The 11838-nt window shown below is 37.6% G+C and overlaps 1 pseudogene; it reads left to right on the forward strand.

The window, feature by feature from the left end:
* Positions 1–1248: 1248 nt before the first annotated feature.
* On the forward strand, positions 1249–1520 carry LOC110582544 (annotated as a pseudogene).
* The last annotated feature ends 10318 nt before the right edge of the window (positions 1521–11838 follow it).

Below are 11838 nucleotides of genomic sequence, written 5' to 3' on the forward strand. Positions count from 1 at the left end.
GTGTAACTCTCACCATAACAAGCAAATCAAATCACGTGAGGTACTAAATTAATTTTCCTAAACCCCTGAGAAAAGCGACATTGAAAGACTCTTTAAATAAGCTAAACTCCAGTGATGATTACTTCATAGGAGAAAAGACATACAAAGCTACTCTCCTTGGCTGACTAGCAGGAAAATAAAACTTTCTCCACAGACAGAAAATCAGCAGAATCTTTAACAAAATTTTAAAGCCTGTATGTGGGTGGCCAAGAAAGATTGGAATTCTGAGACTCTAGTGAAGTTACAGAGTAAATCTGCACTCACTCACCAATTCTACTGCCTGTGTCTTTCCTGACTATTTAGGGGCAGTTCTCCACAGGCTAGAAGGCAGGGGAGGAGAATTGAGAGGGATCAATTTCAACTCAAGATTTCAGCTTCTAAGAGCTGGAGACAGCGTTCTGAGAGGGACTGCTTTGAGGCATTCTGGGAAGAGAAAGATCTTCCTGGGCATACAAAGTCTTAGTATGGCTGGAAGAGAGCAAAGAAAACTTCCTAGAAATACGAAGAGCTGGAAGTGCTATAAAAGCGGAAATCTTCATGTTTTAAAAAGCTAGCGCTGGGCAGAGAAGCATAGACACCTATGGATCTCACTACTGCTCAGACCCAAAGTCTGCAGGGTTTCATTCTAATTCCACTTCCAAAACATTTAAAGCCTGTGGTCAAACTAAAGCTGCAACAAATCCCAAACACATCTCAACTAGAGACCAGATTTATTTAGCTCTCCACTGTAGATCTTTTCTAGAAATAAATATGATTTACATCCATTTTTTGTATTGTTTCCTTACACAAAATATCCTTAGTGTCATAAAATTTGCATGACAAATAAGATATATAAATCATGGCCCAAAGAGAATATATGGAGAGCAGAAGAGATGACCCACATGTTGGAATTATTAGAGATTTTAAATAAAATATGTATAATCAAAAATCTAAAGGAGCAAGTAGAAAAAGTAGGCAATGTGAGTAAAGAGATGGGGGATTTTAGCAGAACATATTAAACAAAAATCTATTGAAGAAGATTCCAGAAAAGATGCAATATCATAAATGAAGGACTCATTAGATGGACTTAACAGCAGATTGGAATCTGAAAAGAATAAGTATCCTAGAAGACAGGTCAATAGAGCTCCTGGTGCTGCTTGTGTGCACTGGTTCAAGTGAGGGCCTGGACCTTTTTGTGAAGCAGCAGCTGAGGCTAATGCAGCTCATACCATGGCAGATGACAAGCCCAAGGAAGGAGTCAAGATTGGGAACAAGGATCTATTGAGTCTGGATGGTTCTGTAGTGCCATTTAAGATTAAGAGGCACACAGCACTTAGTAAACTAATGAAAGCCTATTGTGAACAATAGGCTTGTCAATGAGGCAAATCAGATGCCAAAGGGATGAGCAGCCAATCAATGAAACAGACATTCCTGCATAGTTGGAAACAGAGTATGAAGATACAGTTGATGTGTTCCAGCAGCAAACAGGAGGTGTTTACTAGACAGGGAGCCTGCTACTTTACTCCAGAACTCTGTTTCTCCAGATCAAAAGGACGACCTAAATTAGAAAACTGCAATTTGCTTCCACCACATCCTGATTACTACAGTAGAGTTCTCTCAATTCTTTCATTTTCCCTTTCCCCATTCCTTTATTGCACATAAAGTAACTGGTGTATATACGCAAGCATATTGCATTTTTTAACTAAATGGCCAGTGATATGGTTTGATCAGTACCAAATGGAGATGAGATAGGGAAAAATAATGATTTTATGAAAATACCCCTTTCTCCATTTGTGGCATTCAGCTCCTATCTTTATATCTCAGTGAGTTATTTTGCTCTCAAAACAAAACAAAAAAGAACAACATAAAAATCCTTGCATATTTTGTTTGATTGGAGAATTTCATTGCTTTTCATTTATCACTATAAAACCAAGGACAATTTTATAACTTTTTTTGTACACAGCTGTAACATGTAGGATGATCTATCTTAAGTAGGAATAAATTAATCTAAAAGAAGATTCCTAGATATTTTTCAATTCAAGTATCTTGTTGTTTAAATAAAATTCTTGTTTAAAATGAACAAAACAAATCAATAGAAGGCATCCAAACTAAAGCCAAAAAAAAAAAAATAGTAAAAAATAAAAGAGAGAGAGAGAAGTGTTTGAGATCTGTAGGACAATATCAAACCCACCATGAGTGTAGAGAAAGAAGATAGTGAATAGGGTAAAAAAATATATTTAAAGAAATATAGCAGAGAATGATTCCAAATGATTGAAAGATGTTAACACATATCTGATATTCAGTGGACCCCATGCAGAGCACTACAAAACAAAACACGCCTAAACTCTTCATAGTTAAATTGCTGGAAACAAAATTTAATAATTTAAAAGCAGTCAGCAAAAATAGACACATTATCTTCATTAGTACAATATGCATGATAGTTGATTTACCACTAAAAATAATTAGAGAATATATTATTGGACAAAGCAATAATATAAAGTGCTAAAAACAAAAATCAACCTAGGAATATTATATATATTATATATTATATATAGATCTATCTCTCCTTTAAAAGAGAGGGCAAATAAAGTCATTTCAGAGAACAAAACTGCAGGGAATTTGCCTCCAGCAGCCCTTACTATAAGACACACTAAAAGTAGTTCTTCAGAAATGAAGAGAAATGATGCCAAATGAAACCCCAGATCTGCAGGAATGAACGAAAGTCATAAAATAAAGTAAGTATCTGGGAAAATATAAAAGACCTTTCAACCTATATCTGTATTTATATCTTATATATATTTTTAAAAGACTGCCGAGCATTTAAAAGAAAATAATAATAATATAGCAAATGTATTTAGGGATTTTTAGCATATGTAGAACTAAAATATAAGAAATGAAGTGCATAAAGATGGCAAAAAACCCCACTAAACTGTTTGTAATATAGCATAATATTATTTGAAGTTAGGCTATAATGAATCTAAGATTCATATTGTAAACTCTGAACCTATACTGTCCAATAGGGTAATCAATAGCTACATGTTGATATTTCAATTTAAGTAAAAATTAATCAAAATTAAGTAAAATTAAAAATTCAGTTCCTAAGTTACACTAGCCACATTTCAAGTGCTAGTAACTATATATCTGTAGTGGTCATCCTATTGGACTGAACAGATATAGAAGATTTCCAGTTATTTCAGACATCACTGCTCTAGATAAAGCATAAAAATATAACACAAAGATACAAATCTAAATACCAAAAGTAGGAGTAGAAATGGAATACAAAAAAAAATGTGATTTACCTCAAAGAAGGCAGAAAAAAAAAAAAAGAGAGACATGTTTAATAAATGAGATAAATAAAAACCAAATATGAAGATAGGAGATTAAAATAGAACTATATCAATAATTACATTAAATGTTATTAAACAAAACATTCCATGTAAAAGTCAGAGATAATAAGATTATATAAAAAAAGACATAACTCTATAGATTTTATGTGTAAAGGCAGAGCAGTTGAAAGTAAATGTGTAAAAAAAGTACCACTGAAACACTAAGATTAAGAAATTGGTTGGCGGGCGCCTGGGTGGCTCAGATGGTTAAGCGTCTGCCTTTGGCTCAGGTCATGATCCTGGAGTCCCGGGATCGAGTCCCACGTCGGGCTCCCTGCTAGGCGGGGAGCCTGCTTCTCCCTCTGCCTCTGCCCCCCTCTCTCTCTCTCTGACTCTCATGAATAAATAAATAAAACATTAAAAAAAATTTAAAAAAAAAGAAATTGGTTGGCTATCTTAATATCAGACTAAGGTGATTTCAAGGGAAATAATATTACTGGAGAAATAAAGAAACATTTCATAATTATAAAGGGGTTGATTCATCAAGAAGTTATAACAATTCTAAAAGTGTATGTATCCAATAACAAGATTTCAAAATGCATGAAGCAAAACTTGACAGATTAAACGAAGAAGTGGAGAAGTCCACATTTGTGGTCAGAGATTTTACATAACCATCCCCCAACAACTGTATATGTATAATTCTACCCCAACCACTGCACATAGTCTTTGCATGTGCACATGAATTATCCACCAAAACAGACTACCAACTAGGCTATAAAAAGTCTCAAAAATATTAAAGAATTAAAATCATATAGAATATAGTCTTTGGATATAATGGTATCAAATTAGAGATTGATTTTTAAAAGCTATATAAAAAATCCTAAAGTGTTTGGGATTTCACAACAAATTTCTAAATAACCCATAGTCAAGAAGAAAGCAAAAGGAAAATTAGAAAAGACTACAAAATGAATGACAATAAAAACATAGTATATAAAAATCTGTATGATTCAGCTAAAGCTGCATTAGAAGAACATTTAGAGTTTAAATGTTTATAGTAGAAAAGAGGAATAACTTAAAAATAAGTAACTAAGGGGGGGCGGAGCAAGATGGTGGAGGAGTAGGAGACCTGGATTTCGTCTCCTCTCAGGAATTCAGCTGGATAGGGATCAAACCATTCTGAACACCTACAAACCCAACAGGAGATCGAAGAAAGGAATAGCAACAACTCTCTGAACAGAAAAGCGACCACTTTCTGGAAGGTAGGACGTGCGGAGAAGTGAATCCGAGATGATATTCGGGAGGATAGACGGCGGGGGAGGGGCCTCCGGCGGCCGCTTCTGGCAAGTGATAGAGCCGCGGAGCACAAAATCGGAACTTTTAAAAGTCTGCTCCGCTGAGGGACGTCGCTCTGGTGGCTAAGCGGGGGGTGGAACCCTCCGGGACAGTGTGGTCTCAGGACCCTCGGGGTCACAGAAAGACCGGGGGTGCCTGAGTGTGGCAGAGCTCCCAGGTAACGGAGCAGGGAAGCCGGCTGCAGAGGCAGAGCCCAGGCGCGGGCTCTCAGCTCCGGGGTTGCCATAAACTGTGATCCGCGGCACAGTCGGGCCCCTGCTCCTCCAGCAGGGACCCAACAAGTGGCAGATCTGGGGAGACTCACCTTCCTCCCCCGGGAGGAGCCGTGCGGGTGTGCACCGCAGGGATCTGCTGGGTTTGGAGACTCCACACGGGGTCGGGTGCCAGAGATAGAAACGCGCGGTCACAGGCCAGGTGAGCACGGAGTGCAGCCGGAGACCGGGGAGACAGGAGTGACTGGCGGCTTTTCTCTGGGGGCTCACTGAGAAGCGGGGCCCCGAGTTCTCGGCTCCTCCGGGGCAGAGATTGGGAGGCCGCCATTTTCACTCTCCGCCTCCAAAGCTGTACGGAAAGCTTGCAGGGAATAAAAGCTCCGGAGAGCAAACCCGAGCAGATTACTTAGCCAGGAGGGGGCAAGGGCAGGGCAATTCCGCCTCTGGCAGAGACATTTGGAAACCATGGCAACAGGCCCCTCCCCAGAAGATCAGCGAGAACAGCCAGCCAAGACCAAGTTTACCGATCAATGAGAACGGCAGAACTCCAGTGCTAGGGGAATACTGCACATAGAATTCATGGCTTTTTTACCATGATTCTTTAGTCTTTCAAAGTTAATTTTTTTTTTAACTGTCTTTTTTTTTTCTTTTTGAATTTTTCTTTTCCCTTTTTCAACCAACATCTTATCAATCCCTTTTTTTAAAAAAAACATTTTTATTTTTCATTTTTAGAGTCATACTCTATCCCTTCATAGTAGTTACCCGTATTTTTGGCTTATATATATAAGTTGTTCTCTCTTCAAAATTTTGAGATAGTTTCTTCTAACAGATCAAAATATACCCTAAATCTCTAGTATATGGTGTTTTCTATTCCCCTGCCTGATCACATCCTCTCCCTTTTTTTTTCTTTTTTCTTTTTTTAAATCCTCTTCTTTCTTTTTTCAAACAACTTCTTATCAATTCCTTTTATAAAATTTTTTATAATTTCCATCTTTACAGTCATATTCCATCCCTTCATCATATCAACCCTTATTTTTGTACATATATAAGTTTTTCTTTCTTTAAAATTTTGGGAGGCACTTTCTTCTAAAAGACCAAAATACACCCCAAATCTAGTGTGTGGCACTGATCTATATACCAGCCTGATCATATTTGATCACATTCTGTTTTTTTGTTGTTGTTGTTGTTTTGTTTTGTTTGTTTTTGTTTTTATCTTTATCTTTATCTTTTTCTTTTTTTTCTTTCTCTTTTTTCTCTCTTTCCCTTTCTTTTCCCACTGCTTCAGGTCTTTTCTGATTTGTTTAGAGTATATTTTCTGGGGACGTTGTTACTCTGCTAGCATTTTGTTCTCTCATTAATCTGTTCTCCTCTGCACAAAATGACAAGATGGAAAAAATCACCTCAACAAAAAGAACAAGAGGTAGTACCGACTGCCAGGGACCTACTCAATACGGACATTAGTACGATGTCAGATCTAGAGTTCAGAATCATCACTTTAAAGATACTAGCTGGGCTTGAAAAAAATATGGAAGTTATTAGAGAAACCCTTTCTGGAGAAGTAAAAGAACTAAAATCCAACCAAGTAGAAATCAAAAAGGCTATTAATGAGGTGCAATCAAAAATGGGGGCGCTAACTGCTAGAATAAATGAGGCAGAAGAGAGAATCAGTAATATAGAAGATGAAATGATGGAAAATAAAGAAGCTGAGAAAAAGAGAGATAAACAACTACTGGATCAGGAGGGCAGAATTCGAGAGATAAGCGATACCATAAGATGAAACAACATTAGAATAATTGGGATCCCAGAAGAAGAAGAAAGAGAGAGAGGGGCAGAAGGTATAATGGAGCAAATTATAGCAGAGAACTTCCCTAATTTGGGGAAGGAAACAGGCATGAAAATCCAGGAAGCACAGAGAACCCCTCTCAAAATCAATAAAAATAGGTCAACTCCCTGACATCTAACAGTAAAACTTACGAGTCTCAGAGACAAAGAGAAAATCCTGAAAGCAGCTCAGGAGAAGAGATATGTAACCTACAAGGGTAGAAACATTAGATTGGCAACAGACCTATCCACAGAGACCTGGCAGGCCAGAAAGGACTGGCAGGATATATTCAGAGCACTAAATGAGAAAAATATGCAGCCAAGAATACTATATCCAGCTAGGCTGTCATTGAAAATAGAAGGAGAGATAATGACGACACACTGGACCAAATGGACTTCACAGACATATTCAGAACACTCCACCCCAAAGCAACGGAATACACATTCTTCTCTAGTGCCCATGGAACATTCTCCAGAATCGATCACATCCTAGGTCATAAATCAGGTCTCAACTGGTACCAAGAGATTGGGATCATTCCCTGCCTATTTTCAGACCACAATGCTTTGAAACTGGAACTCAATCACAAGAGGAAAGTTGGAAAGAACTCAAATACATGGAGGCTAAAGAGTATCCTACTGAAGAATGAATGGGTCAACCAGGAAATTAAAGAAGAATTAAAAAAATATATGGAAACCATTGAAAATGAAAACACAACTATTCAAAATCTTTGGGATGCAGCAAAGGCAGTCCTAAGAGGAAAGTATATAGCAATACAAGCCTTTCTCAAGAAACAAGAAAGGTCTCAAGTACACAACCTAACCCAACACCTAAAGGAGCTGGAGAAAGAACAGCAAATAAAGCCTAAACCCAGCAGGAGAAGAGAAATAATAAAGATCAGAGCAGAAATCAATGAAATAGAAACTAAAAGAACAGTAGAACAGATCAACGAAACTAGGAGCTGGTTCTTTGAAAGAATTAACAAGATTGATAAACCCCTGGCCAGACTTATCAAAAAGAGAAGAGAAATGAACCAAATCAACAAAATCATGAATGAAAGAGGAGAGATCACAACCAACACCAAAGAAATACAAACAATTATAAGAACATATTATAAGCAACTCTATGCCAGCAAATTAGATAACCTGGAAGAAATGGAGGCATTCCTAGAGATGTATCAACTACCAAAACTGAACCAGGATGAAATAGAAAACCTGAACAGACCTATAACCACTAAGGAAATTGAAGCAGTCATCAAAAATCTCCCAACAAACAAAAGCGTAGGGCCAGATGGCTTCCCAGGGAAATTCTACCAAACATTTCAAGAAGAATTAATACCTATTCTTCTGAAACTGTTCCAAAAAATAGAAATGGAAGGAAAACTTCCAAACTCATTTTATAAGGCCAGCATTACCTTGATCCCAAAACCAGACAAAGACCCCATCAAAAAGGAGAATTACAGACCAAAATCCCTGATGAACATGGATGCAAAAATTCTCACCAAAATACTAGCCAATAGGATCCAACAGTACATTAAAAGGATTATTCACCATGACCAAGTGGGATTTATCCCTGGGCTGCAAGGTTGGTTCAACATCCGCAAATCAATCAATGTGATACAATACATTAACAAAAGAAAGAACAAGAATCATATGATCCTCTCAATAGATGCAGAAAAAGCTTTTGACAAAGTACAGCATCCTTTCTTGATCAAAACTCTTCAGAGTATAGGCATAGAGGGTACATACCTCAATATCATAAAAGCCATCTATGAAAAACCTACAGCGAATATCATTCTCAATGGGGAAAAACTGAGAGCTTTCCCCCTAAGGTCAGGAACACGGCAGGGATGTCCACTATCACCACTGCTATTCAACATAGTATTGGAAGTCCTAGCCACAGCAATCAGACAACAAAAAGAAATCAAAGGCATCCAAATCGGCAAAGAAGAAGTCAAACTCTCACTCTTTGAAGATGATATGATACTTTATGTGGAAAACCCAAAAGATTCCACCCCAAAACTGCTAGAACTCATACAGGAATTCAGTCAAGTGGCAGGATATAAAATCAATGCACAGAAATCAGTGGCATTCCTATACACCAACAACAAGACAGAAGAAAGAGAAATTAAGGAGTCGATCCCATTTACAATTGCACCCAAAACCATAAGATACCTAGGAATAAATCTAACCAAAGAGACAAAGGATCTTTACTCAGAAAACTATAAAATACTCATGAAAGAAATTGAGGAAGACACAAAGAAATGGAGAAATGTTCCATGCTCATGGATTGGAAGAACAAATATTGTGAAGATGTCAATGCTGCCTAGAGCAATCTACACATTCAGTGCAATCCCCATCAAAATACCATCCACTTTTTTCAAAGAAATGGAACAAATAATCCTAAAATTTGTATGGAACCAGAAAAGACCCCGCATAGCCAGAGGAATGTTGGAAAAGAAAAGCAAAGCCGGCGGCATCACAATTCCGGACTTCCAGCTGTATTACAAAGCTGTCATCATCAAGACAGCATGGTACTAGCACAAAAACAGACACATAGATCAATGGAACAGAATAGAGAGCCCAGAAATGGACCCTCAACTCTAGGGTCAACTAATCTTTGACAAAGCAGGAAAGAATGTCTAATGGAAAAAAGACAGTCTCTTCAACAAATGGTGTTGGGAAAATTGGACAGCCACATGCAGAAGAATGAAACTAGACCATTTCCTTACACCACACACAAAAATAGACTCCAAATGGTTGAAAGACCTCAATGTGAGACAGGAGTCCATCAAAATCCTAAAGGAGAACACAGGCAGCAACCTCTTTGACCTCAGCCGAAGCAACTTCTTCCTAGAAACATCGCCAAAGGCAAGGGAAGCAAGGGTAAAAATGAACTATTGGGACTTCATCAAGATAAAAAGCTTTTGCAAAGCAAAGGAAACAGTCAACAAAACCAAAAGACAACCGACAGAATGGGAGAAGATATTTGCAAATGACATATCCGATAAAGGGCTAGTATCCAAAATCTATAAAGAACTCATCAAACTCAACACCCAAAGAACAAAGAATCCAATCAAGAAATGGGTAGAAGGCATGAACAGATATTTTTCCAAAGAAGACATCCAAATGGCCAACAGACACATGAAAAAGTGCTCAATATCGCTCGGCATCAGGGAAATCCAAATCAAAACCTCCATGAGATACCACCTCACACCAGTCAGAATGGCTAAAATTAACAAGTCAGGAAACGACAGATGTTGGCGGGGATGCGGAGAAAGGGGAACCCTCCTACACTGTTGGTGGGAATGCAAGCTGGTGCAGCCACTCTGGAAAACTGTATGGAGGTTCCTCAAAAAGTTGAAAATAGAGCTACCCTATAATCCAGCAATTGCACTACTGGGTATTTACCCCAAAGATACAAAAGTAGGGATCCGAAGGGGTACGTGCACCCCGATGTTTATAGCAGCAATGTCCACAATAGCCAACCTGTGGAAAGAGCCAAGATGTCCATCGACAGATGAATGGATAAAGAAGAGGTGGTATATATATACAATGGAATATTATGCAGCCATCAAAAGGAATGAGATCTTGCCATTTGCAACGACGTGGATGGAACTGGAGGGTATTATGTTGAGTGAAATAAGTCAAACAGAGAAAGACATGTATCATATGATCTCACTGATATGAGGAATTCTTAATCTTAGGAAACAAACTGAGGGTTGCTGGAGTGGGGGGTGGGGTGGGAGGGAAGGGGTGACTGGGTGATAGACACTGGGGAGGGTATGTGCTCTGGTAAGTGCTGTGAATTGTGCAAGACTGTTGAATCTCAGATCTGTACCTCTGAAACAAATAATGCAATATATGTTAAGAAAAAAAAAGAGAAGAAGAAGAAGGTAGCGGGAGGGGAAGAATGAAGCGGGGGAAATCGGAGGGGTAGACGAACCATGAGAGACGATGGACTCTGAAAAACAAACAGGGTTCTAGAGGGGAGGGGGGTGGGAGGATGGGTTAGCCTGGTGGTGGGTATTGAGGAGGGCACATTCTGCATGGAGCACTGGGTGTTATGCACAAACAATGAATCATGGAACACTTCATCTAAAACTAATGATGTAATGTATGGGGATTAACATAAAAATTAAAAATAAATAAATAAATAAATAAAAATAAGTAACTAAAACTTCTATTTTAGAAGCTAAACAAAACAGAACAAATTAAGCCTAAAGTAAATAGAAGAAATAATGGAGACAAAAATATAAATCAACAAAATATAAAACAAAAAACAGGTAATCAAAATGTTGAAAGTGGAATCATTAAAAAGATTAATAATCTTGACAAATTTCTAGTAAGATTTATCAAGGAGTAAGAGAAAATACAATGACATCAAGAATGAAAAGGGACATTACTACAGACTGCAAAAAATAAAAGGATAAAAAAACACTTTATGCAAATAAATTCTACAAATTAAATGAAATGGACACATTCCTTGAACAATACACTTACTTAAACTGATGTAATAAGATAAGAAATAGGCAATCTAAATAGCCCCATGAATATAAAATAAATTGAGTTCATAATCAAAAACTTTCCCCCAGAGTTATTTCAGGCTCAAATGGCTTCACTGGAATTTTATCAAGTATTTAATAAGGTATAATGCCAATTCTACATAAGTTCTTTCAAAGACGGAAGGAGGAAGAAATACTATTCAAAAAATATGGTCTGATACTAAAACCTGGCAAATATAAGACAAAAACTATAGACTGATATCTATTATGATCACAGATGCAAAATCTTAAAAACACAGAAACAACCTGAGTACAACAAGCCAGAGTCACACACAGTGATGCATCACAACAGATGGATTTTATCCCAGGTATGCAAAAGTGCTTCAACATTTAAAAAATATATATAATTCACCATACTAACAGAAAAAAGAGAAAACAACAACAACAAAACCCCCATAATCATCTCAATCGACGTAGAAATATGGCTTTCCTATTACTCTCCCAAAGAAGAATGCCCTCTCTCATCATTTCTATTTTATATTTTCCTGGAGTTTCCCTGCTGTACAATGGGGCAGGGAAAATAAATAAAAGCCTAACAATCTAAAA

The sequence above is a fragment of the Neomonachus schauinslandi genome, chromosome 1, assembly GCF_002201575.2.
Source record: "Neomonachus schauinslandi chromosome 1, ASM220157v2, whole genome shotgun sequence".
In the NCBI taxonomy this organism is placed as follows: Eukaryota; Metazoa; Chordata; class Mammalia; order Carnivora; family Phocidae; genus Neomonachus; species Neomonachus schauinslandi.